At 35.9% G+C, this 25354-nt stretch overlaps 1 protein-coding gene across 3 annotated transcripts in view; it reads right to left on the bottom strand.

Annotated features, from left to right (window-relative positions):
* The window catches only part of NPAS3 (neuronal PAS domain protein 3), an 805304-nt gene that overhangs the window by 483703 nt on the left and 296247 nt on the right, over positions 1-25354 (bottom strand). The window lies entirely within an intron of this gene.

The raw sequence follows: 25354 nt of genomic DNA, 5'->3' as shown, positions 1-25354 counted from the left end.
TTTGACTACTGTAATTCTACATTTATTGCTGTTTTAATCTTGTAAAGCTGCCCAGAGTTGTCCAGAATGGGGCAATACACAAACTGAATAAATAAACTTTTCCATGACTTCTGACTGCATAATTAAATCCTAAACCTGGTTCTTATAGTTTTCACATCATAAAAACTGCACAAGAAGACTATTTTACAAATATTGGTAAACTTCAATCCCACAATTTCGTGTGTGTGTGTGTGTGTGTGTGTGTGTGTGTGTATGCAATGTCAAGTTGTCTTTAGTTACATATCAGTATGCACTGTCACAGATTACTTTTCTTGTCATTCAAATTATTATTCAAATAGTGTTTCACTGTACACTGTACTGAGAAAGCACAGGGCTGTTCCTAACATATATGAATTAACATTAATGATCTTTCCATTAATTTCTGTAATTCTAGTATTATGAAACTCATACAGACCAGCTAGATATACCAATGGTATAATTATGAATTCTTGACTCAGAGAGACAAATTCCAGAAGAAAAAACAGATATTGCCTGTCCAATTCCCAAAGCTGGCAGTTTTTTTTGAAAAAAGACAACCTATATTAATATTTTAGCTATTTTCTACTCTCCACCTTTTTAGAATGAGGGATCCTAAGTGGACATTTTACTTATAAAAGTAATAAGAATATAAAATAAGAAAAGATAATGACTTTAGGTATGAAGAAAACGCTAGGATTTCTTTCCTTTTATATATATATATAAAAGCCCCTCAAAACTACTTCTGGCTTCCCTAAAGTCCACCCTGAAATACATTTCATGCTCTTCGTCCTCTAGAGCATATTAAGTCACATTTCGAAACCACAGCAAATAACATTTCAGTTTAGCATGACTGGCAGGCCATTTTAAAACCGATTGTACTGCATTTCACAACTATATTACTTTTTATGTAAAGGCGAAGGATGCTTGGGTTGAACTTCAAACCCCTGAAATAGCTAGCCTATTACATTAATTTCACTCTATCCAGCAGATGAACAAACAAAAATAAGTTCAAAACTAGTGTTAAAATAATGATCATCAACATCAAAAATAAAACAATAACAACTATTAGACTTAAATCAATTCTGATACTGTTTCTTAGTTAAAACAGAAATATGCACACTTATTAAAAAGTTATGGCAGAACCAGATAATTATTTCAATAAGGTGAAACCTTAACTTTTCTTGACCTTGATGGAACAGAATTCCCATGCAACAAACCAATTTCCAATGTGGCATATTATATTTACATAATTACATGATTGTCAGAAGTTCAAATATAGCTCATCATTTTCAAAAGCTGGGCCCAAGATCATCTTTACATGTCTACTTTTTCAGATTGCTTGCTTAAAGAGAAAATATATTCCAACCAAGCAGATACCTTTTCAGAGATACCTATGCATTTGACTTCTACCTCATCCTCCTATCCAAGGGTATCCGCAGAACATGGTCAAAAATATATTATGGCAGAGGCAACACTGATCAAACTCTGCCTGTTTTTTATGTGTCACCATAATCATCTGATATATTACATTTATCCTATTTCTGCAAACCTGGAGTTTTTCCCAAGCATTAGTAAACTCTTCTTGCTTCTGATGATTTGATTTACCTGTTATAACTCAGAATCTTCAAAATTAAGACATTTCCAATATTTCCCTGATGTTTAACAAATAATTTTTAGAGAGCCAGTTTGATCTAGTGTTTAAGGCAGTGGTGAAATCCAAATTTTTTTACTACCGGTTCTGAGGGCATGGCTTGGTGGGCATGGCAGGGGAAAGATACTGCAAAATCTCCATTCCCACCCTACTCCAGGGGAAGGATACTGCAAAATCTCCATTCCCTCCCCACTCCTGGGAAAAGATTATTGCAAAATCTCCATTCCCACTCTGGGGCCAGTCAGAGATGGTATTTGCCAGTTCTCCAAACTACTGAAAATTTCCAATACTGGTTCTCCGAACTGCTCAAAATTTCTACTACCGGTTCTCCAGAACCTGTCAGAACCTGCTGGATTTCACCCCTGGTTTAAGGTACTGGACTAGAAAACAAGAGACCGTGTGTTCAAATCCCATAATGGCCATTATCTCTGGCCATGACCCTTGCTCGGTGACTTTTGGCCAGTCACTCTCTCTTAGCCCTATTCATCTCATAGGGTTGTTGCTGTGGGGAAAGTAGGAGGAAGAAGGTTGCTGGGTACATTTACCACCTTGGGTTATTTTTAAAAATAATAAAGGCAAGATATAAATACATACATACATACATACATACATACATACATACATACATACATACATAAACATTTTATTCCTAAAGTGTTATTACACATGCCACTAACAGTAATATAAAATTGAAAGCATTTCTATAAAACTAAAACAATTTTGAACAAAATATACTTTACATTGCACTGCATTTAGATCTAGCAATGGGTATGGTTTAATTTCATTTGAATTTTGGTTCAGAAACTAATTTATCTTTCAAAATATTATAGCAGTTTATTTTTCAAAATATTATAATAGTTTGTTATCTTCCAAGACCTATTTTGGATTCTATTAAGATGCTATGCCACGTGATATTAGGATACCTCTTTGTTAATGTGAGCATTAAAACTCTAGTACCATCACTATGTTCTGCCAATATAACAGCAACAGTTCTCTAGAGTGACATCATCTTCTGGAGCTTGGGGAACTCCATTCCTTGATAATTTGGAAAAAAATAGTGAAAAGTTCCAACAAATGATTTTCAGAGAATAGTTGCTAGTTCTCCACAGCAATAACTGTAGGACAAAGAGTAAAGATAATTCCTGGCTGGAAACCAATAGACAAATACAATATGAACTATGCCAGAACCAAACCTGTAACTTCCCCAAGTTTCAAATTCACAACTTCTGTATTCATATCACACACACAAAGCAGAATGAATTATACAGCTTTAGCGATTCCACCGTTTTCCAATAGAAGATGCATCTCATTTTTTCCTTTCTCAGCCCCAATCAATTTTATATTCACAATTTCACTGAAACTACTTTTAACAAAAAAATTAATATTGTCTACTTTATAACAGGTTGCCATACCATCCACACTCCATTTAACCACTTATTCAATTGTAAAACCATATATTTGAAATATTCATCTAAATGCATGTCTCAAAATTCTCCAAGCTGCTGCTGCTTATTATATATTGTTGTTGTTGTTGTTGTTGTTGTTGTTGTTGTTTCAGGGGAATTATGTTTCTAAAATTATATGTGTGTGTGTGTGATGTGTTATATGTTATATGTTATGACAATGGAGTACTTCTCAATTGTATTTGAAGTATTTCTTCATTGAAGAAATGAGGGAATGCTATAAATGAATATTTTTTCTTTAGTTTCCTAGGATTTTTTCTCAGTATCCAGCAGATGTAGACGCATCTTAACAGCATCCAAGAAGGAGCTGTCACAGAGAAGAGGGAGTCAATTTATTCTTCAAAGCACCTTAAGGTATGGCAAGAAGTAACAAGGGGAGATCCTACCTAAAATTAAAGACCAATTTCTTGACAGTGAGGACAACTAATCAATGGAACAGCTTGCCTTCAGAAACTGTGGGTGCTCAATCACTGGAGGTTTTCAAGAAGAGATTGGACAACCAATTGTCTGGAATGGTATAAAGTCTCCTCTCGAGCATAGGATTTGTCGAGAAGATCTACAATGTCCCTTCCAACCTTGTTATTCTATGTTCTAGGTCCTATTCTTTATCAATTCATGATGAATATATATTGTAGCACAGAAGTAAACCATTGTTAAGTTGAAGGTAATTGCAACCAAACTTTGTGTTTGCCAAAATATTGCTTATAATTTTTACATTAATTGGTTTTGCTATCCTTTCATTTAACTTAAATACCTATATCAAAATGACAGTAGAATTTAAAGATTTTATTTAAAATATAAAAATGAAACATAACGAATGTGAGATTCTGAAAACAGGAACCCTTAAAATAATATACTTCTTTCTATTAAAAGGAAGTGAAGCAATTATTTGTTGCTGCCAAGCTGATCTCATCGAATTTCAGGAGCAAATTCTCCTCATAATGCTTTATGATGTAAATATGACACTCAGGAGTTCAGTCCTCACATTACACTGAAAATATATCCATCACTGTGATTCAGTGTACAATATAAAGTCTGCTATGTGCCTTTTATTAAATGACTATGCTGAACGGACTTGATGCATCTGTATTTTTAGCACAGAAATTATTCTTCCCTTTCCCTCTTTAAATTAATCTTCCATCTTTGACCTTTAGACCATCAAAAGATGAAGGGAAGAAATGCTACTACCTAGCAATCTCCTACGTCTGAGAAGTAGAAATAATAGCCACAAAGTTATTTCATTTTATGTAAGATGTAAAAATCCATTATGGATTTAAAGTTGGGGATACAAATCAAGTCAGTAAATAATCTGTGGTTAGATTGTGTCCATTGTTATTTGACTGGTGACAGCCTTTTCTGTCAGCTAAAGCCACAGAACTGCTGTTATAAAACAGACACTATCCATTGTTTGTGGTTCTTGATACCTACTTAGTGCAAGCATTTGCTGGGTGACACAATCTTAGTTAGTAAGATACTTTGTTTTGTACTGTCAATGAATTAAACACCAAGGGGCACAAAACAGATATGTGATAGCAAACTAATTAGTGGAGTAACAGATTTGATAAGAGCTGCAGGATCCTGGATAGTTCTAAGCAATCAATACGTTTGAACAAGTTTTAATCTTTTGGAGCAAGATGATGATAATTTATTTGTTTTATGTTCTATGATTAGTCTGATGCTGTCCAATTTCTGAAATCATACATTCTCAATATTCTGTGAGAGTAGGTAGACTAAACAATTTACTTCCCACAAAGGTGCTGTTTATTTACACAATTATTTTCAAAATCTTATAACAAAAATCCTAACATTCTAAATTTGTCCCTTAATTTAATTCATTCTTGAATTAAAGTCTTATATAGGTTTTTATCATTTATTTCCAACTCGTAAACTTAGTTATTTTTTATTTATTTTTTCTTTTATTCTGGAATGAAGGTAAATTTACCAAGTGGCTTTGCCAACTTGTCATTTTGAACATCTCTATTAGGCTTAAGATAGTTAAACAGTTAATTTCCAAAACTGATCAGAAACTGATCAGTGTCCTTAAAAAACTTCTGTCCTGATGGGGAGTTTGATGGCTTCCGTTCATCTGGTGATCAGACTTACGAGAAGCCACTATCTTGCAGTCTCCTCACAAGAATCTGGACCTCAAGCAGGCCATTTCCTGCCCTCTCATTATCAAGAGTGATTCTATGAGAACAGTCTATTTGTTGATCTTTCAGTCATGGCTGTGAAGTAGTCACTGCTCATTCAGAGACATGTGTCAGGGTTTCAAGTAACACCCCCAATGAAAGAAGACTCCGAGGCTTTGAGGCGAAGTTCCTCAAAGTTCCATTTTATTAGAAATGTCATACCGGCACATCTGGGAAAACCCGAATCTGAAAGTTTCCAGATTTTCCCTCCCCAAAGGAAAATCCAAGTCCCTGCCCAACACCCACATGTCTAGCACATGGTCTGATCAGAGCACCAGCCCAACTGGTGATGCCTCCCAGTCAGAACCCTCCAGGTGAGATGTCCTTGACTTTCTGAGAAAGGAATGTTATTATGACTATATATCACCCCTGCTCCATACAATCCCTCCTTCCAGTTTCTCACAGCAGTAAATGTGGCAGGCCTCAAGGCCCAATGCAAAAGATGGCTTCCAGGCCTGACAACATTACCTTGGCATTCCTCACCTAGAAGTTCCAGCACGTATTTTCAATTATAAAAACAAAAGGAATAGAGGAAGAAACATTGAAACTATTCTAAACATAATAGGAAGAACTTAGAAAATTCATGATAATTAGCATACACAACCAAGCGGAACAAATTTCAAAATGCTCGTGTTGCTTCCCCTGCATTTACTTGCTTAAATATAAGCTAGCTGAACTAAAACACTGCATGATAGAGTTCAGTCATAAATAAATGGCACAAGAGGTGGTAGCTAAGCAACTAAGCAACTTTCCTGATCCCAAAGAAATGGGGTTAAACCTTGTTAGCTCTTGAAGGAGAGATCACTAAGGAATCCTAGAACCGAAGGGTAGACTAGAAAGGCAAAGGCAAAGAAGCTATATACTGTTACCAAGAAAACAAAATAGAAAATTTCACGTAGTCATCAGGACTCAAGTTCAACTCAAGGTATTTCTACATGATTCAGTAAGAAGTGTACATTTATTTCTAAATTCCATACCTCACGTTTCTGTTCTGTTTCCAGAAGAAGAAATGCATTCTGGAAGATATGCACAGACCGAGAAGTCTGCAGAGGGACAGTTAAGAGCAGGTGGGATTGATGAAATATGTGTCATCACTCCAGTGCAAACCACGTGTTTTATGTACCTACATCCAACACTGGGATACAAGCGGAAAAGGCTGGGAATTGTATTATTATGTTACTATGCATGTGTCATCATTGTAGCTGCCAATGTGCAGAGGGCTAACGTAGGATAGATTTCTCATTAAAAAAAAAGATAGATGGCTTTAACTTCTGATGTAAACTAATTCATTAGCTGGGCATGCAAACAAGGCAGGCTAGACAAAATTGGGACTGGCAATTCAGCAACATCTCATCATGTTACCTGCACATGTTACGTGAACATTAAACAGTAAAAAGATGTGTTTGTTTGTGCTATAACATGTTATATAACATATAACATGTTATATGAACACAGAAATTGTATTTTGTTAAGTGAGGATTAAGGTGTTGTCTGAACACAACCAAGCTATTAGTAAAGCTGCAGGTTTGGTTTTTATGGTGTGATGAGAAACTAATTACTGAAAAAAATCCCCAATTTTCATGAAACAAAGCTAAATTGATTGACAGACCCTAATATTTATTTCATGGATCTTACTTTCTCTTATAAGTACTACAGAGACTGACTTATTAGATTGTTCTTTATCCAATTAATTAAAACAAGAGACTGGTTGAACTACAGGTAGTACTCAATTTAGGACTAGTCACTTAGTAACTGTTCAAAGTTACAACAGAACCGCCCCCCCCCACTACTTACAAACTGGTTCCAGAGTTCTGACATCTGAAGACATAGTCATCCTGTAGTCACATGATTGTATCAGATGCTTGTCAATCATCTCAATTATACAGCCAGTTACAAGTTTCCATAGTCACATGACCATGATTTATAACTTTCTTTGCCGTTTTCTGCCCTTTTTGGCTAGTTTCCAGGGAATATACCCATAGGAATACATTAATTTATGTAACAACACCAGTAGTCACTTAACAACTGTTATGACATTGGGTCTGGTCTTCCAGGCAAGCCACAATTATAATAATGAGGAGAAATATTCCAATTTTCTGAAGGTTGAGATAAAAAAAATATGTTGTTTTACTTCTAATTTGGCTGTCTCAGAATACAATGAAATTAAATAATGGGCAAAGAAGATGTAACACTGAAGGTCAGTCTCAATCTCAATTGTCAGAAGATATAATTGTTCTCAAGGATTGAAAAAGTTAAGGAATCCCTCCATAAAGAGCAATTTTAAGCAAAGTTTAAACAGAAATTAATCCAGAAAATAATTCCAACCAGATCATTAGAATTCACAAATTCATAGATTACTGATGACACACCAAGAAGCACAAAAAATAACATTAATGAACTTCCATCACTAGACAATTTAAGTTTTTCTAATGATCAAACTGCAACAGATATTTGGCATTCTTTTTTTAAAAAAAACCCTGTACTTTAATTTAGAATAGTTGATGAGCTGCTTCTTCCTGCTACAGTAAATAACAAGGACTGTATTGTAGAAAGGATGTTGGCATCATCAAAGGACTGGAGAAGAGAGACAGGGTTATTTGCCAATATTGGAGAGCAGCAGAATTCATTTCTAGAGAAATCTTGACCTGCAGCACTCATACACAAGTTGAAAAAAAGCTATACAGATAGTCCTTGACTTATGACCAAATAGAGCCCAAAATTTATGTTGGTAAGTGAGACATTTGTTAATTGATTTTTGCTCCATTTTACGACATTTCTTGCCACAGTTGTTAAGTGAATCACTGAAGTTATTAAGTTAGTAATGCTGTTGTTAAATGACTCTGGCTTTCCCATTGACTTTGCTTGCCATAAGGTCAGAGACAGAGATCCATGACCCTGGGACATAGCAACCATCATAAATATGAACCGGTTGCCAAGCATCTGAATTTTGATCACACGACCATGGGGACGCTGCAAAGGTTGTAACTGTGAAAAACAGTCCCAAGTCATGTTATTCAGTTCCGTTGTAACTTTGAACGGTCACTAAATGAACTGTTGTAAGTCAAGGACTACCTGTATAGAATGCATCCTTTTTTAAACTGTCAAATAGAGTGTTAAGGTTTCTGAGGCTTTTTATGTACCATTGTAATTACATAAGCAACAATCTATTGCAAATACTTCCAGGTTTTCTTGTTTTCACAATAGTGTGAAATAGAATCAAACGATACATTTAAATCAATAAAAATACCATTTAGGGTAGTTGGATGACAATGGGAGAACTTTTTTTTTGCCATTTCAGGCAACACAGAGCAAGATTGTTTGAGTCACATTAACCATTTTTGCTCCTCTGCTGCCAATAATACCCACATTAGCATTCTTACAAAATTTAGAATGGTTTCCATTTATGTTTCTTCTTTCATTCCATCCATTTATCTTAATAAGTTATATCCAAATGCAGTGAGCAACCTGGGTTACCCTTACTGAATTAAAATGCTATTCAATAGTATTTTCCTGTCTTAGGAGGTTCGCAGGAACATTTTTTTTTGTTCTTGTTGTTGAAGATACGTCCAAAATATGAAAAATATTTTCAAAATATTTGGCAACAAGTGGTCAAAACAGGCAGCACCCTATCAAATCTTGCATCTGTTAACAGCGATGTTCCCCAAGGCAGCATTCTAGGTCCAACACTCTTTCTGCTTTATATCAACGACCTTTGTGATCAAATTACAAGCAGCTGCGTCCTCTTTGCTGATGATGTTAAACTAAGACAACTCTGCTACCCTTCAAAATGACTTAGACTATGCATCTGAATGGTCAAAAAATTGGCAACTCCAAATCTCTGCTAACAAATGCTCAGTCCTGCACATTGGCAATAGAAATAAGAACATCAAATATTTGCTGGTTGGAAACAATCTAAAAGTTGACCGACACTCTGTCAAGGACCTAGGAGTACTCATTTCAAAAGATCTAAGTCCCAGAGCTCACTGTAACATCATTGCTAAAAAGGCATTAAGAGTTGTCAATCTTATTTTGCGAAGTTTTCTCTCTGGTAACGCTATACTTCAAACTAGGGCATATAAAACCTTTGCCAGACCTATACTTGAATACTGCTCACCTGCCTGAAACCCTCACTGTATTTCAGACATCAATACATTAGAGAGGGTCAAGAGATATTTTACTAGAAGAGTACTCAAATCTTCTGCTTGAAATAAAATTCCCTATCCCACCAGTCTTGAAATTTTAAGTGTGGATAGCCTCAAACTATGCCGTCTACGTTCTGACCTATGCTTAGTTCATTAGATTATTTACCAAAATGTTCTACCTGTAATTGAGTACTTTAATTTCAACCATAATAACACAAGGGCTATCAATAGATTCAAACTCAATGTAAATCGCTCTAATCTTGGTTGTAGGAAATATGACTTCTGCAATAGAGCAGTAAATGTCTGGAACACTCTACCTGATCCTGTTGTTAATCTCTCTAATCCCCATACCTTTTACCTTAAACTGTCTACCGTTGACATTTCATGTTTCTTAAAAGGTCCCTAAGGGGGCATGCATAAAACCACCAGTGTGCCTACCATCCCTGTCCTACTGTCCCCATTTATATGTAATGATTCTATGTGTTTATGGCTATGTTTTGCCTATTATATCAAATTTTTTTTGTACCAATTTTTTTCATGTGTCCATGTCTGAGTCTATTCTGTTACTTGTTTCCTTATATGTGTTGATAAATAAATAAATAAAGTATGAAAACAAAATGGCTGTTATGTAGATAATGAGTCATAATCATCCCATTTATTTTTCAATGGAAACAGAAAAACACACTCCCTACTTCCCTCTCAATGTTTCAAGGGCATCAGCAAAGACGGGAGTTAAAAAAATTAAGAAGAGACTACAATCATATGATCAGAGCTGCCAACTTCCTTTGTTTGACCTCCCCCATAGGCTGCCAACACTTTTCTTTCCCCATTATATTAAACTGTTCCACATAAATTTTTCCTATTATTTCAGGATACCCTACAACCTTCTCTCCATATCCAAAAGGACAGTATTTTCTTATTTTAAAAACACGCGAATTGCTGGCAAAGTAGAAGCACTTAGAAATACAACAGTGACTTTTAACCAAAATGTCTTTATTTTCTGATACGGTATTTTATATGAGTTCTATGGTGCCCAGGATATTTTGTAAGAAAATGACAGGGGATTAATTCTTCACTTTGAAACTCTTTTGACCATTAAAATACACATTTATTTAAAACATGTATATTTCATCTATCTTTATATCATTCTTGACTACTCCTACTCAGTCATTCTAACCTGTCACACATCAGTGAGACAGATGACCATTACACTAAAACATTGTATCTAATCTTCTGGAGCCAATTAAACTGCAATTTAAAACATTATACATTCAAATAATTGCATCATGTAAGCAAATGAGAAATAAGGCATTGAGAGCAACTAAGCACTAATACCATTGTTTCCATAAATTATTTTCATTCTCTAGCCCATACAATATATACTTGATAGATTTAACTAAAATTAGGCAAGGGGGATTCAAGTAGTTCATGAATACTTGCTTCTTCACCATAGCTTATCATACACTGCTGTTGATATTGATGGGCCTTTTAACATTTCTACAATTGTATGTTTATTAAAAAAAACATTTCATTCAGAAGCAGAACAGGCCAATTTTGTTTACCATGAAGGGATGATGAATGTGCAGCTTGATGATGAAAACACGGTGCTCAAGTAGCCAGATACATAGTCAGACTATAGCAATATATTTTGTCGCTGCTCGTATTATTTGCTTTTTAGTTTGCTTCTAAGCACATCTAAGATTTCACTGTGTCATGTCAGCGTAGCAGCAGCTAGTACAATAAAGGCCATTACTGACCTTTCAGCTGAAACAATCCTGCAATTAAGAGCAATATACTATTGGATGCCATTCATTCAGCTCTAGATCTTCGGTCTAATATTTTACACAAAATCCCATCTTTAATAAATCCTCATTTACTACTAATCACATTTTGCTAATTATTTCAAAATACTGTAATCTTACATTATTTATATGTTAATTTTTTTTATCTTACAGGAACAAGGCATCATATCATTGTAGTATTTTCAAAAAAATACTGACTGAATATTTGGTAGATGAAGCTTCCATAATTATAGACCATAACACTCATTTAAGAATAGGATGACACAAAGCAAAGAACATACTGTTCATCCTAGTATATACTTGGTCTTGAAAAGAAAAGCTTAAAAATTAAGAACCACATGTGAATCCAAATTCAAACATGAATTAATTATGTTTTTCAGATGCAAAGATCATCAGATAAACATAACTGATAGCCTTTTCCGCACAAGGTGCATGTCAAAGTAAACAGACAGTCCACTTTAGAAAGTGTCTAGTGAATTGATTTAACAAGTTTAATGTGAGCATCAGTGTGTGGGGCTATTACTGATCGTAAGCTTTACTGATGTTATTTGTTCGCTTGGAAAAATACCGCTCTTTGGAATGAGCACATTAAGGCTAAAATTGCAGAGAAAACCCTATTACAACTTTATTGCTGGCAAATTGGAACCAAACCTTGTCTGTATATCAATTACTTAGAGTTACCACAGAGATAAATCCTTTTTTTTTGTGCAGACTCAATCTTGAAGACAGTGATGAGAAGCTCCTTATTATACCCTACCAACATCACTAGGTTTTCTTAGCAATTTCAAGAAATTGTCAATTAAGTTCTTTTTATTAGGTTCCAAAAGCTGTTAAGTCAAACTTAGATCTATCATAAGACTTGCAACAGCGTGTTATTTAGGCAAATTTCTGTTTCACTTTTTCATTAGCTACCTTCCCAGACCCTAATCAAAAGTTACTATAAAGTGAAAGCATTTCCAGATTAAAGTTCGAGGCCATATACATACATACATATATATATATATATATATATATATATATATATTGTAAAATTGGAAGTGTCTTGGCGATGTTTCGGCGAAGTCTCATTCGTCATCTTCAGGCTTCAGCTTCGTGCTTCTGGGAGCAAGGAAGCTGAAGCCCGGGAAGGAAGCTGAAGCTTCTGGGAAGCTGAAGCCTGAAGATGACGAATGAGACTTCGTCGAAACGTCGCCAAGACACTTCCAATTTTACACAGGAGAAAACCCAAATAACCAAAGACTTACATACAAACACCCGCAAAAACCTCAGAAAACACACACACACACACACACACACACACACACACACAAACAACTATTACTTCCAATTAATGCAAGCTATAATTTAGAAAGTAAATAAAATAATGGAGACAATTTTGGCTTTTAACAGATATGTCTTACATGACACTTGAATAGCCTTTACACTGCTATAAAACTCTATTAAACTCTGAATAACAGAAATTAGGAAATAAGTTTATTAATGTAGCAGAAAGCATGTAGGTATTGTTCCTTGCTATTATTTCATTACAGCAAAAGATTAAGGTATCAAAAGAGATTACAGCTTTAGAGCATCAAGAGCTCCAAGATTATGAAGGGAGTTCTTTTTAATCTCCCTGCACTCTAAAGGCAAAGAACATTGTAGGAAGAATATTGTTTGCGCCTTCCAAAAAGGAATGAATATCTTCATTAGCCCACGAAGGAAGCACACAATAGAAAGTCATGCAGGTTCAGTACCATGACATCAATTTACTTGAATTTATAAACTAACTAAAAACATCTGAGAAAGAAAAAAATGAAAACCAGAAGCTGTAATATTTAATAGGATGGCTGAGTTCCTATTAAGGAATTTAGGGTTACAGTCTTTTTGTAATATCCCTATATTTTTTGCTCTAAAGGAATACAGCAATGCACCAATTCTCATAATTGTTGGAGTCAAGATGCCCAATAAGATTTTATTATTTTTTTGTATGTTTTTTTGGATTTTTGGTAAAAAAAGAAAAGAAAAGCTGTCATAATGAGGAATTCTGGGAGTTAAAGTCCACACATCTTAAAATGGGTAAAGTTGAGAAACACTGAACTAGATGACAAGGATGCTAAGAGAGCGTGGTGAGGAGTAACAGCACTTCTAGTGAATTGGTGTTCAATGAATGACCATATCCAACACACCTTCCAATTTTTTTAGTCTCCTGAAATAGACAGCTTGCTTTATACCTTCCAATACAAAGAGAGCCTCCTCGACTATTTATTGACAGTAGATATAACAAGATATGTCAGCCCTATGAGGGAAACTGGACCAAGAGACTCCATAGAAGACTAAAAAATTACTCTTATTTCATTGGCTACAGAGGTAATCCTCAATTTATGAGCCCCAAATTTCTGTTTTTAAGCAAGACAGTTATTAAGTGAATTTTGGCCAGTTTTATGACCTTTCTTGCTGCAGTTGTTAAGTGAATAATTACAGTTGTTAAGTTAGTAACACAGTTGTTAAGTGAATCTGGCTTCCCCGTTGACTTTGCTTGTCAGAAGGTCACAAATGGGATGGACACTGCAACCATCATAAATATGAGTCAGTTGCCAAGCATCTGAATTTTGATCACATGACTATGGAGATGCTGCAATAGATGTATGTGTGAAAAACAGCCATAAATCATTTTATTCAGTGTCCTTATGATTTCGAATAGTCACTAAATGAATGGTTGTAAATTGAGGACTACTGGTACTACAATAAACTTGCATCTCTGATTATGCTACTCTTCCTAACCTTTTTATGTACATGTGAATTAGGGAGGTGTCTAAGATATTTTTATAATCCTCACTCATCATTTGGACTCCCAGATTTCTTCCAGATGCAATTCAAGTTTATCCTGTTTAAAGCTCTACACAACAGGAGATCTGGTTATTTGCAGAACTGCCTTCCCAAAGAATATCTGCCCATCCCACTAGATATGATAGGATGGGCATGCTCCAGGTCTCCTTCCTGAAATTTCACCATTTAGCAGGATCCTAGAAGCATGTCTATTTTGTGGCTGCCCTTATCTTGTGAAACAATATCCCAACAATGATCCAACGCCCCCACCCCCACCCCTTCTAGTCTTTCAGAAGGCTGTCAAGACCTGGCTATTATTGAGGTACTGAGATTGTATGGATAAGAGACACAGGAGGAGGATAGGTGAACCTGCTCTGGAGCATCCCAAGCGGGGCAATTATAGTGCAGGGTTGCTCATTGTTTTTATGATTATTTTATATATTTGCTTTTTGGTTGTTGTGAACTGTACAGAATTACTTAAGATAAAATTCATTAAAATAAATACATAAATAATTGCAGAAATAAAATAAACAATGTTTTCATTTTCATTGCTTTGGCAACAGGTCTTCCCTTTCTCCATCAAGGTCATCGTCTTTACTGTCTTTAAAATCTCTTACCTGAAATAGCTTTCTTGCTGGTTGTCAGGCATGGATATGGGTCATATTTTATTATACTATATTTTTTATAGGGATAAACATGGCACCTTGATTTCTCTTTTTCTAGAAGGTCTACTTGATAACCAATCTTATGTAATGGTTAGGGCACCAAGGTAGAAACCAGGAGACAATAGTTCAAATCTGCCCTAGGCAAGAAGCTAGTTGTACTGGTTTTTGAGCCTATGAGCTTCTTTCTTGGACCTCTTTCTCTTTCTCTAGGAAGAAAGACTGGCAAACTAAACCAACATTCTTGCGAAGTTTACTTTGTTCAGGAAGTTGTCAGGACTCAAGACTGAAAAGAAAACAAAAAAAGAGAGAAAAGGAATAGGAAAAGGGAAAGGAAAGTCTACAAGGTAGAAAAGATGAAGTATGCATCTTAATTTCCTTTATCAGATAATCTAGGCCAGGCCTGTCAAATTGGTGGCCTGCGGGCTGGATACGTCACGCGCAGGCAACTCCCACCCCAGCTCTGTAAAGGCAAAAAATTACATCACAATCCAGCCCATGACGCAATAGAGTTTGACACCTGTGATCTAGGCCAATAACCAAATTTTGTTCAGCTGCACTGAAAATCTACTCTCAGCTGACAACTTTCATATTGAGATTCTGAGTAAATCTATAAAACCCTTTAGACTGTCAATTGCCCAATTTCCAATTTCTTTGTAACAATTGCATATAACTGCTCATTTTGATATATAAACATATATAAAGTGAATTTTATTTTACTGTTTTATGACAATACTGACAATAATTTGATTTCAACCAGATTATACATTTTAGATTTTTATACCTACCACCCACTTTTGTATCTCTGTTAGTGTAAAATTTTCTAACCACCCACCGGTTCCACAGTAATGCGCCATGTATCATCGTCTGTGCATGCCTTTCACGCATCGTGGATTGGGTTTGGGGGGGCGCTGGCTACCAGCTCTGCTTGTCTGTTACAGCTGGGTAGTGTAAGGGGAGACGCGCGAGCTATTCTGGGATGAGGCTCTTTTGTTTGCAGTCACACTATAGTGCCATTTAGTTTCACTTACATAACATGAACTAAACTTATGCACGAGCGATACAAATAGTATATTTTCAGAAATTTAAATTGTCACAGGGAATTTTATGAAAACCTAATGAAAATGTTTTTAAATAATGCTATGATTTTTTTAAAAAAAGTCAATTAAATTAAAAAAAAGGAAAGTGCTTCAGTATCGGACAAAACCCCTACCGCCCACCATGAAAGCTGGAACATTTGACTACCACTGGTTTATACAGTCCTTACATCAGTGGTGGATTGCCCCCGGTTCGGACCGGTTTCATAGACAGGTAGTAAAATCGGCGGAAGCTCTGCCCACTGACCCAAACGTCATCAAAACTCTTGTACACATGCGCAGAAGAGCATGCGGGCACGATGCGAACCAGTAGTAAAGGTAAGTAGAACCCACCCCTGCCTTACATGTTTTAGCTTGACAGTATGCTACATATTAGATTTGTTAGATCGTTTGTCTATTGTTTTTGTATTGAATTGAACAGCAACAATAACAACCAGCACAATGATAATGATGATGATGGTGATACTTGATAGTATTGTCTCAGGATGTAAACTGTCCCATGTAAAGCTGCCTCTTGCAATTAACTGATATTGACAAAATCATCAAAAGTCAATTGCAAAAGGCAGCTTTACTTGGAAGAGTTTACACTTGGCAATGATACCTTTAACACCATCAAACAAATACCAAATCCAGGCTAATGGTTGTTGTGTTGCCAGAAAGTCCAGTTACCTCTTGAAAAAGTACCTTTGGCAAGATATACATCTAATAATAAACAAATTATAAATATAAAGTCTCTCTATAGACATATATGGCCTTTATGTGTAACAACTCAGGATGGCATTACCCTAGCCTAATTTACATTGGATGACAGTGGGATTAGCATTTTGTGCTAAAATGTGACATTCTTTTAATTGGTTTTCTAAAACTAACTCTTTTATTTATTGTATATCAAATTTATATTTTATGAATATCTTAGAGTGTCATCCTTAATTTCTTGTTTTATTGTACTTTCATAGGATTCGTGACTGGGATATTTTCATTTATACATAATGTATTTATTGGAGGTTTTTTCTTCCAAATTGTGTTGCACTGTGATTTTGTAAACACAGATGCTAATCCATGCTAAATATACAGGCAAAAAAAAGGATTTTTTGCTGGCATTCCATCTATTGTACTTGGACCCAGGCTCTTAACATATAAAGAAAAGAAAGGTCAAATCTATCGTTGTAGAGGTGAAAACTAATCATGGTGACAAAATAAGGTTTTATTTATTACCCTTAATACAAGAAATCTTTACTGTGGAATATGACTGTACTGTCACTACACACCAGAGATTTTTAATCCCCAATCATTTTGACTTATTTTACAGTTCATTACCTTTTCAGTTAGATATTGCAACAAAGACTCTCCTGAGCTTAAACAAAAGCTTTTAAAGCTGCTATTTTTGTATTAATTTTTCTGCAGTGAAACAATAGTAAAGTTGTATATACATAAATACCTGCATACATATACTATACATATGTAGAGATAAACATATAGACACACGCACACACCACATATAAATATATGTCCTTTAGAAAAATTAGAAACTTAGAATAATAATTTGTTAAAATAATTTTGAACAAGTTCTAATAATAAACAGCAACCAGTGCCATTTCAAGTTGTATTCACAGGTTCTAGAGCTACAGTATTAAGACTCTGTTAAGCAGAAATAGAGAGAAGAGGGACAGCTTTCAAGCAAATACAAAGCCATGTGAGAAAAAAAAAACCAGAAAATATGACCTGTTATGATTCTCATAAGTTATAATAAGTGTCATTGTGAAAAGGTAAGCAATTGTATCATTGTGAATTTTGCCCTGTAAAAAATCCATCATTTATGGACATATTTCATGCATTAGTGCTCCAGGGTCTTCTCTGTACTGACAGAATACAGAGTTCATAAGCAAAATAAAAACGATACTCTCAGTGCTGACTGAATCAATGGATCAGGATATAGAAATATAACGGTATACATTCATTCTTGCTTTAAGGTAGCTTTTTTAAAACATGAAAAGTTACATGATGAAATGATCGTAAAACAGATAATAACAAAATAAATTTAAGCTACACTGAAGTTTTATCACTTTGGGACAAACATAAATTGAATCCAAGCTTACCCCTTACACCTAATGCAATCATTGAAGTCAAGGAGACTTGTGGTAGCCCTGACTACGTTAAATATAGATCCAGTAACATTATGTTGAAACCTTCCTTCCAAATAATAAATAGGTAACTCCCTTATTCTAGATTAATCAATAAAAGTATAAATATACGAAATAGTCCTAATGGACTAATATTTTTCAAAACGGATAAACATGCTTCCGCAAATGCATACAAAATTTAACCCCAAAAAAGTATACATTAAAAAAGAAAGATATGTTGAAATGTATACAAATATTTTTGTTTCTTCTTCTGAACCTTTAAACAATGCAATCAATTAGAATTTGTGGTAGTAAGAGAAGGCAAAAATGGACTTGAAAGAATCTTCTATTTTGTCCCGGGTAATAATTGTTGTTCAGTTGCTAAGTTGTGTCCAACTCTTCAAGACCATATGACCAGAGCACGCCAGGCCCCCGTGTTCCATTGTCTCTCGGATATACCCAAATTCATGTTCATTCTGTTGATGACATTATCTAATCATCTGCCGTCCCCTTCTCCTTTGCTTCAATCTTTCCCAACATTTTAAATTTTAAATTTTAATTTTAATTGGGGTTGAATTAATTTATATTTAATATGAATTTTAAGGGTTTTTAGGTCTAAATGTTTTAAATTTTTGCCAATTACATAATAAGTTTTTTAATTTCTGTTTTAGTTGTACATTGTTATTGTTTTTATATTGGCTGATTTGATTTCCTTGCAGTCCAAGGGACTCTCAAGAGTCTTCTCCAACACCACAATTTGAAAACAACAATTCTTCATGTTCAGCCTACCTTATGGTTCAACTCTCATGGTTCAACTCTCACAGCCATAGTTTATCATGAGAAAACCATAGCTTATGACTATAAAAGCTCAGTTTGCCCAAGGAGCTACTGATACAGTTCTACAGACGAATTATTGAGTCTGTCATCTGCACCTCTACAGCTGTCTGGTTTGGCACTGCAACCAATCAAGACAAATACAGGCTTCAACGGATAATTAGAAATGAAGAAAAAACAATTTCTACCAACCCGCCTTGCACTAAAGACCTGTATACTGCACAAGTCAAAATGAGGGCTGTGAAAATATCTAAGACCCCTCACATCCTGGATATAAATTGTTTCAACTTCTACCCTCAAAATGACGCTATAGGGCACTGCATATCAAAACAACTAGACACAAGGACAGTTTTTTCCCCCATGCTATCATTCTGCTAAACAACTAAGTCCCACAACACTGTCAAACTATCTAAAAAGGCAGTATTACCATCATTATTCTCATCTTCCCTATTACTTATCTCCTTATCTTTTGACTATAACTTTGTTGCTTATCACTATTGTTGTATGTACATTGAGAGCATACACACTGGAAACAAATTTGTTGTGTGTCTAATCACACTTGGCCAATAAAGAATTCTATTCTATTCTATATAGACCTTTGTCAGCAAGGTGATGTTTCTGTTTTTTAATATGCTGTCTAAGTTTGCCATAGCTTTTCTCACAAGGCAAAAGAGTCTTTTAATTTCATGGTTGCAGTCATTGTCTTCAGTGATCTTGGAGCCGGCTGCTTCCATGTCTTCCTTTTTTATTTGCCAGGAAATGATAGGACCAGATGCCATAATCTTAATTTTTTTTTAATGCTGAGTTTCAAGCCAACTTTTGCACTCTCCTCTTTCACCCTCATTATACACTTTTTAGGAACAACAGAAAATAAAATAACTGAAAACTGCTAATAGACAAAATGACATTATTCTTTAGGAAAAGAAAACATAGAAGGGTGTTGATAGGCAGTGCCCTATCAAATCCTGTTCCTGTTAATAGTGGTGTCTCCCAAGGCAGTGTGCTAGGACCAAAATTCTTCATATTAAACATAAACAACCTCTGTGACCATATTATAAGTAACTGTGTTCTCTTCACTGATGATGTTAAACTATTTAACACTACCAACAATGCTGCTACCCTTCAAAAAGACCTTGACTTTGTGTCAGAATGGTCAAAAATTTGGCAACTCCAAATCTCAACCAACAAAGGCTCTGTCTTACACATTGGAAAAAAGAATCAGAACACTAAATACAAGCTAGATGACCCTCACTCTGTCAAAGACCTTGGAGTTCTCTATCAAATGATCTAAGTGCCAAACCCCACTGCAACTACATCGCCAAAAAGGCATTAAGAGTTATAAACCTAATCTTGCGTAGCTTCTTTTCTGGAAAGATTGCACTATTAACTAGAGCATACAAAACATTTGCTAGACCAATTCTCGATTACAGCTCATCTGTCTGGAACCCACACTGCATTTCAGACATTAATACATAACACAACACAACACAACACAACACAACATAACATAACAACAGAGTTGGAAGGGACCTCGGAGGTCTTCTAGTCTAACCCCCTGCCCAGGCAGGAAACCCTACACCATTTCAGACAAATGGCCATCCAACATCCTCTTAAAAACTACCGGTGTTGGAGCACTCACAACCTCTGCAGGCATGTTGTTCCACTTATTGTTTTGTCAGGAAATTTCTCCTTAGCTCTAAGTTGCTTCTCTCCTTGATTAGTTTCCACCCATTGCTTCTTGTCCTGCCTTCAGGTGCTTTGGAGAATAGCTTGACCCCCTCTTCTTTGTGGCAGCCCCTGAGATATTGGAACACTCCTATCATGTCTCCCCTAGTCCTTCTTTTCATTAAACTAGACATACCCAGTTCCTGCAACTGTTCTTCATATGTTTTAGTCTCCAGTCCCCTAATCATCTTTGTTGCTCTTCTCTGCACTCTTTCTAGAGTCTCAACATCTTTTTTACATCGTGGCGACCAAAACTGAATGCAGTATTCCAAGTGTGGCCTTACCAAGGCATTATAAAGTGGTATTAACACTTCACGAAATCTTGATTCTATCCCTCTGTTTATGCAGCCCAGAACTGTGTTGGCTTTTTTGGCAGCTGCTGCACACTGCTGGCTCATATCTAAATGGTTGTCCACTAGGACTCCAAGATCCCTCTCACAGTTACTACTATTGAGCAAGGTACCACATATACTTATTTATTTATTTATTTATTTATTTGTTTGTTTGTTTATTTATTTATTTATTTATTTATTTATTTATTTATTTATTTATTTATTTATTTATTTATTTATTTATTTATTTATTTATTTATTTATTTATTTATTTATTTATTTATTTATTTTGTCACAACAATATATGTAGGTATCATACAAAAAGATTATATAGCATATAAACACATATATGAGTAAATATTAGGAGGTATAAGCATATATATATATATAGGAAGAAGAAAAGAAAAACAATAGGACAGGAACATATATGAGTAAATATTAGGAGGTATAAGCATATATATATATAGGAAAAAGAAAAGAAAAACAATAGGACAGGAACGGTGGGCACGTTTGTGCGCTTATGCACGCCCCTTATGGTCCTCTTAGGAATGGGGTGAGGTCAATAGTAGAAAGTTTTTGGTTAAAGCTTTTAGGATTATGAGAAGAGACCACAGAGTCAGGTAAAGTATTCCAAGCACTGATGATTCTGTTACAGAAGTCATATTTTCTGCAATCTAGATTAAAGCGGTTGACATTTAGTTTAAATCTATTAGTTGCTCTAGTATTATTGCAATTAAAGCTGAAGTAGTCTTTAACAGGAAGGACATTACAATAGATGATTCTGTGAGTTAAACTTAGGTCTTGTTGGTACCTGTTGGTACCTTGTTGGTACGGTACCTGTGCATTTTGTTTTGTTTTTTTTGCCTAAATGTAGAACCTTACTTTTTTCACTTTTGAATTTCATTTTGTTAGATAGCGCCCAATGTTCAAGTCTGTCAAGATCCTTCTGTATCTTGAGCCTATCTTCTGGAGTGTTGGATATTCCTGCCAGCTTGGGGTCATCTGCAAATTTGATGAATATCTCCCAAGCTGTATCTAAAACATTACTACTTTCCCTTATTTCACTTATAAGCTTCTTGACAGAGAAAGATGAATTCAAATTCAAAGCAATTCAATGCTTTATAGGTAATTTTTAATTATTTATAGAGCATTTTATAACTTGGAGTTTAATTTTGGATTATTGGATGTTAATTTTGGTACTATTCCAGATGTAATTTGTCTACCAAACCACAGACAACATTTTTACTTCCTGTAGCTGCTACCATGGGGGGGGGGGGAGAGACTTGAAGTAGGTAACAAAGTATCCAATGGTTCTGAAGGCAGATAGTTTACATGTGCGCTCTAGGGACAAGGGAATCAACTATTCTCTCCTTATGTGTTTCATGGTTTGGAGGCCCACAAGAATCTCCCATAGCTACACAAGAAAGGGCAGCTGAGAGGAAGCAACACCCAGTTCTGATATATAGCCAGGAATCTATCAGCTTATTTATTATCTGCCATTATAATTTTTATAAATAAGGCAACAAGCATACCCAATGCTCTTTCCTTATCCCATTTTACCAATGACAACAACCCTGTGAGGTGAATTGGACTGAGAGTGATTGGTCAGAAGTCATGCAGATCAGTAGTGGGTTTCAATTTCAGCCGCTAGTAGTTTGCTCATGGGCATGCGCACACTCACACACGTGACACTTCTGCACATGCGCAGAGATGTCCGGGCAGGTGGGCGGAGCCTGCCACCACTATCCAGTTTGCCAATCCAGGGCAAACTGGTAGCAACCCACCACTAATGGAGATGGCTTTCATGGCTAAGGTAGCACTTGAACTCATAGTCTTCCAGTTTCTAGCCTAGTATCTTAACCACTAGACTAAACTGGCTCAATGCACAGAAAATTATCACAGCTAGCAAAAAGCAAATTAAGACAAACATCACACTGTTATTATATCCCTGGTCTATTTTGCATTTATTCCTAATTATGTTGGCTTCCAAATCCCTCGCTATCTATTACCGTATATACTCGAGTATAAGCCGAGTTTTTCAGCACGTTTTTTGTGCTGAAAAACGTCCCCTCGGCTTATACTCGAGTATATACGGCTTATACTCGAGTTTTTTTTTTTTCTTCTTTTTTTCACATTATACCGGATGGTGCAAACTTGGCGGGCTTTTGCATTAGCGCGGGGAAGCCCTGCCGGTGCAGTGAGAGGGCGGGGCGGGGGAGCCGCCAGCCTTCTCGGCTACCGGTAGCTGCCTCATTTCCCTCCCTCGGCTTATACTCGAGTCCCCAGTTTACCCCAGTTTTTTGGGGTAAAATTGGGGACCTCGGCTTATACTCGGATCGGCTTATATTCGAGTATATACGGTACTTCCTCCTGCAGAATCAGACAGTGAGAACTAACAAAAGTTGCCCCTGATTTGCTCCTGACGAGTCTTGGATTAACTCCTGCTGAGTCCTCAGAAAGTCTTCCTGCTATTGAAATATATTAAAATGGGTTCAGGATCAAAGACGAAAAAGGGCAAAGGCAGAGGTTGCAAACCTACCAAAGGGCCAGGGGCTTACGAAATGGAGCACACTGCCCTGCCTCTTTCCCTTCTGATCCTGTCAGCTAGGCCAGACTGATGTAGGAAGAATAATCATGTTAGTAAAGAATTAAAGCGCTTGGAGATAGATGCAAAAAAAATAACAACAAATCTTGTATTGGCATTCATAACTGCAGTGATCACTGGGCTCTTTGCCAAAGGAACTCAGAAGAACCCCAAAACTCACAAAATCACAGGTTATATACCAAGGACATACAAAACTAGTGTAAATTACCTGCTTTTAATCACAGGGTGATTACAACAGGTGACCTTACTATAGGCTGACCAGACATCTCTACATTCTTCCCCATACCTGTCATTTCAACTGATACTAGCACCCCCTAACATAACAATGTCTTTTATTATACCTGTACATTGCCAAACTGCACACCATGAAAAAGACAACAACCTGGCATTTGTCTTCTTAGGGTCATCAGGCAGCTACAGTTTATCTAGTCTGTCTAATGTACACTTCAAAATCATGCATTCTGTATGCAGATAGAATTTTTTTTTGTCCTCCACAAAGTAAAATTAAAGTATTATGATTTGATAAGGTTTTGAAAATTATTTACCGTGTCTGCACCTACCTCTAAAACTCCAAGAACTGACTCTGTTACTTCTGTATTTCTGAAGATCAACTTCAAAGCCAGGAAATCTGTCATCTCACAGACTTTCAATAATTTGGAGTAGTCTGTATAGATTGTTTTCCTTTAGCATGTTATATTTATGCAAATGAAGAACTGCTCTATTTCCTTTATTTTGAGCCTGAGCCCAATATTCAATTACCACAAAACAGATTTCCATGAACTGAAATGGTGTTTGCCCCTGCCCAAAACATTTGTCCAAAATTCCCATTGTCTGGTGAATATTTTGAGAGAGGATAAACTAAGAGAAAGTAGCTGCCCATTTAAAGAAATAACTCTGGACAGTTCACAATCCAAAACAATAAAAAGCAGCGTAATTACAACAAAATATAATGTATGTAGTCCTTGACTTACAACAGTTCATTTATTAACTGTCTGAAGTTATACCGTCACTGAAAAAAATGACTCATGACTGTTTTTCACACTTAAGACTAGCATCCCCATGGTCACATAATCAAAATTCATGGGCTTGGGAACTGACTCATATTTATGACAGTTCCAGTGTCCTAGAGTCATGTAATCCACCTTTTGCAACCTTCTAACAAGCAATGTCAATGGGGAAGCTAGATTCACTTAACAACCATGTTACTGAATTAACAATTGCAGTGATTCACTTAAGAATCATGGCAAAAAAGGTAAAATGTGGCAAAACTCACTTAACAACTGTCTTGCTTAGCAATGGAAATTTTGGGCTCAATTATGGTCATATGTCAAGGACTATCTGCAAACTGAAAATCCAAAACACAAAAGCCCAGATATCTCACACAGAAATCGCAATATTCATCAAAGTTGTGCTCTATTAACAATCCAGCCTTAATGATTGTGGGAAAAGCCAGGTTTTTCAGTTTTCCAGTAGACCAACAGGATGAGGGCCATCCAGATGTGCAATGGGACACAGTTGCATAGAGTATGGTCTGAAATAGAGAAGGAACATCTCCTGGGTCCTGCAAAATGGCTGTTTCACTGAGAGGACCCAGAGCATCCCCAGCCTGCCAAATCTGGGATAGGAAGAAACAACTGAAAACAGAAGTAATTTGGTCCTATGCGTGAAGGATTTTAAAGATGATAATTAACAACTTAAATTGCACTCAGAATCCTGGGAGCCAATGAGAGTCATGAAGCAAAGCTGTTACATGGGGGAATCTTGATATAGTCTATGCTGGATCCACTGAAATATCAATTGCATAAATAATGCACAATATCTTTATGTAATTTCTATGAATTTCCTGAGATTCTTTACTTTGTGTCCATCTTTTAAAAACACTACCGTATCTTGTAACATAACTAATGAT

Source organism: Ahaetulla prasina, chromosome 1, assembly GCF_028640845.1.
Source record: "Ahaetulla prasina isolate Xishuangbanna chromosome 1, ASM2864084v1, whole genome shotgun sequence".
NCBI classification, from domain to species: Eukaryota; Metazoa; Chordata; class Lepidosauria; order Squamata; family Colubridae; genus Ahaetulla; species Ahaetulla prasina.
Note: the sequence above shows the minus strand (reverse complement) of the source record. Positions and strands in the feature narration are given on the sequence as shown.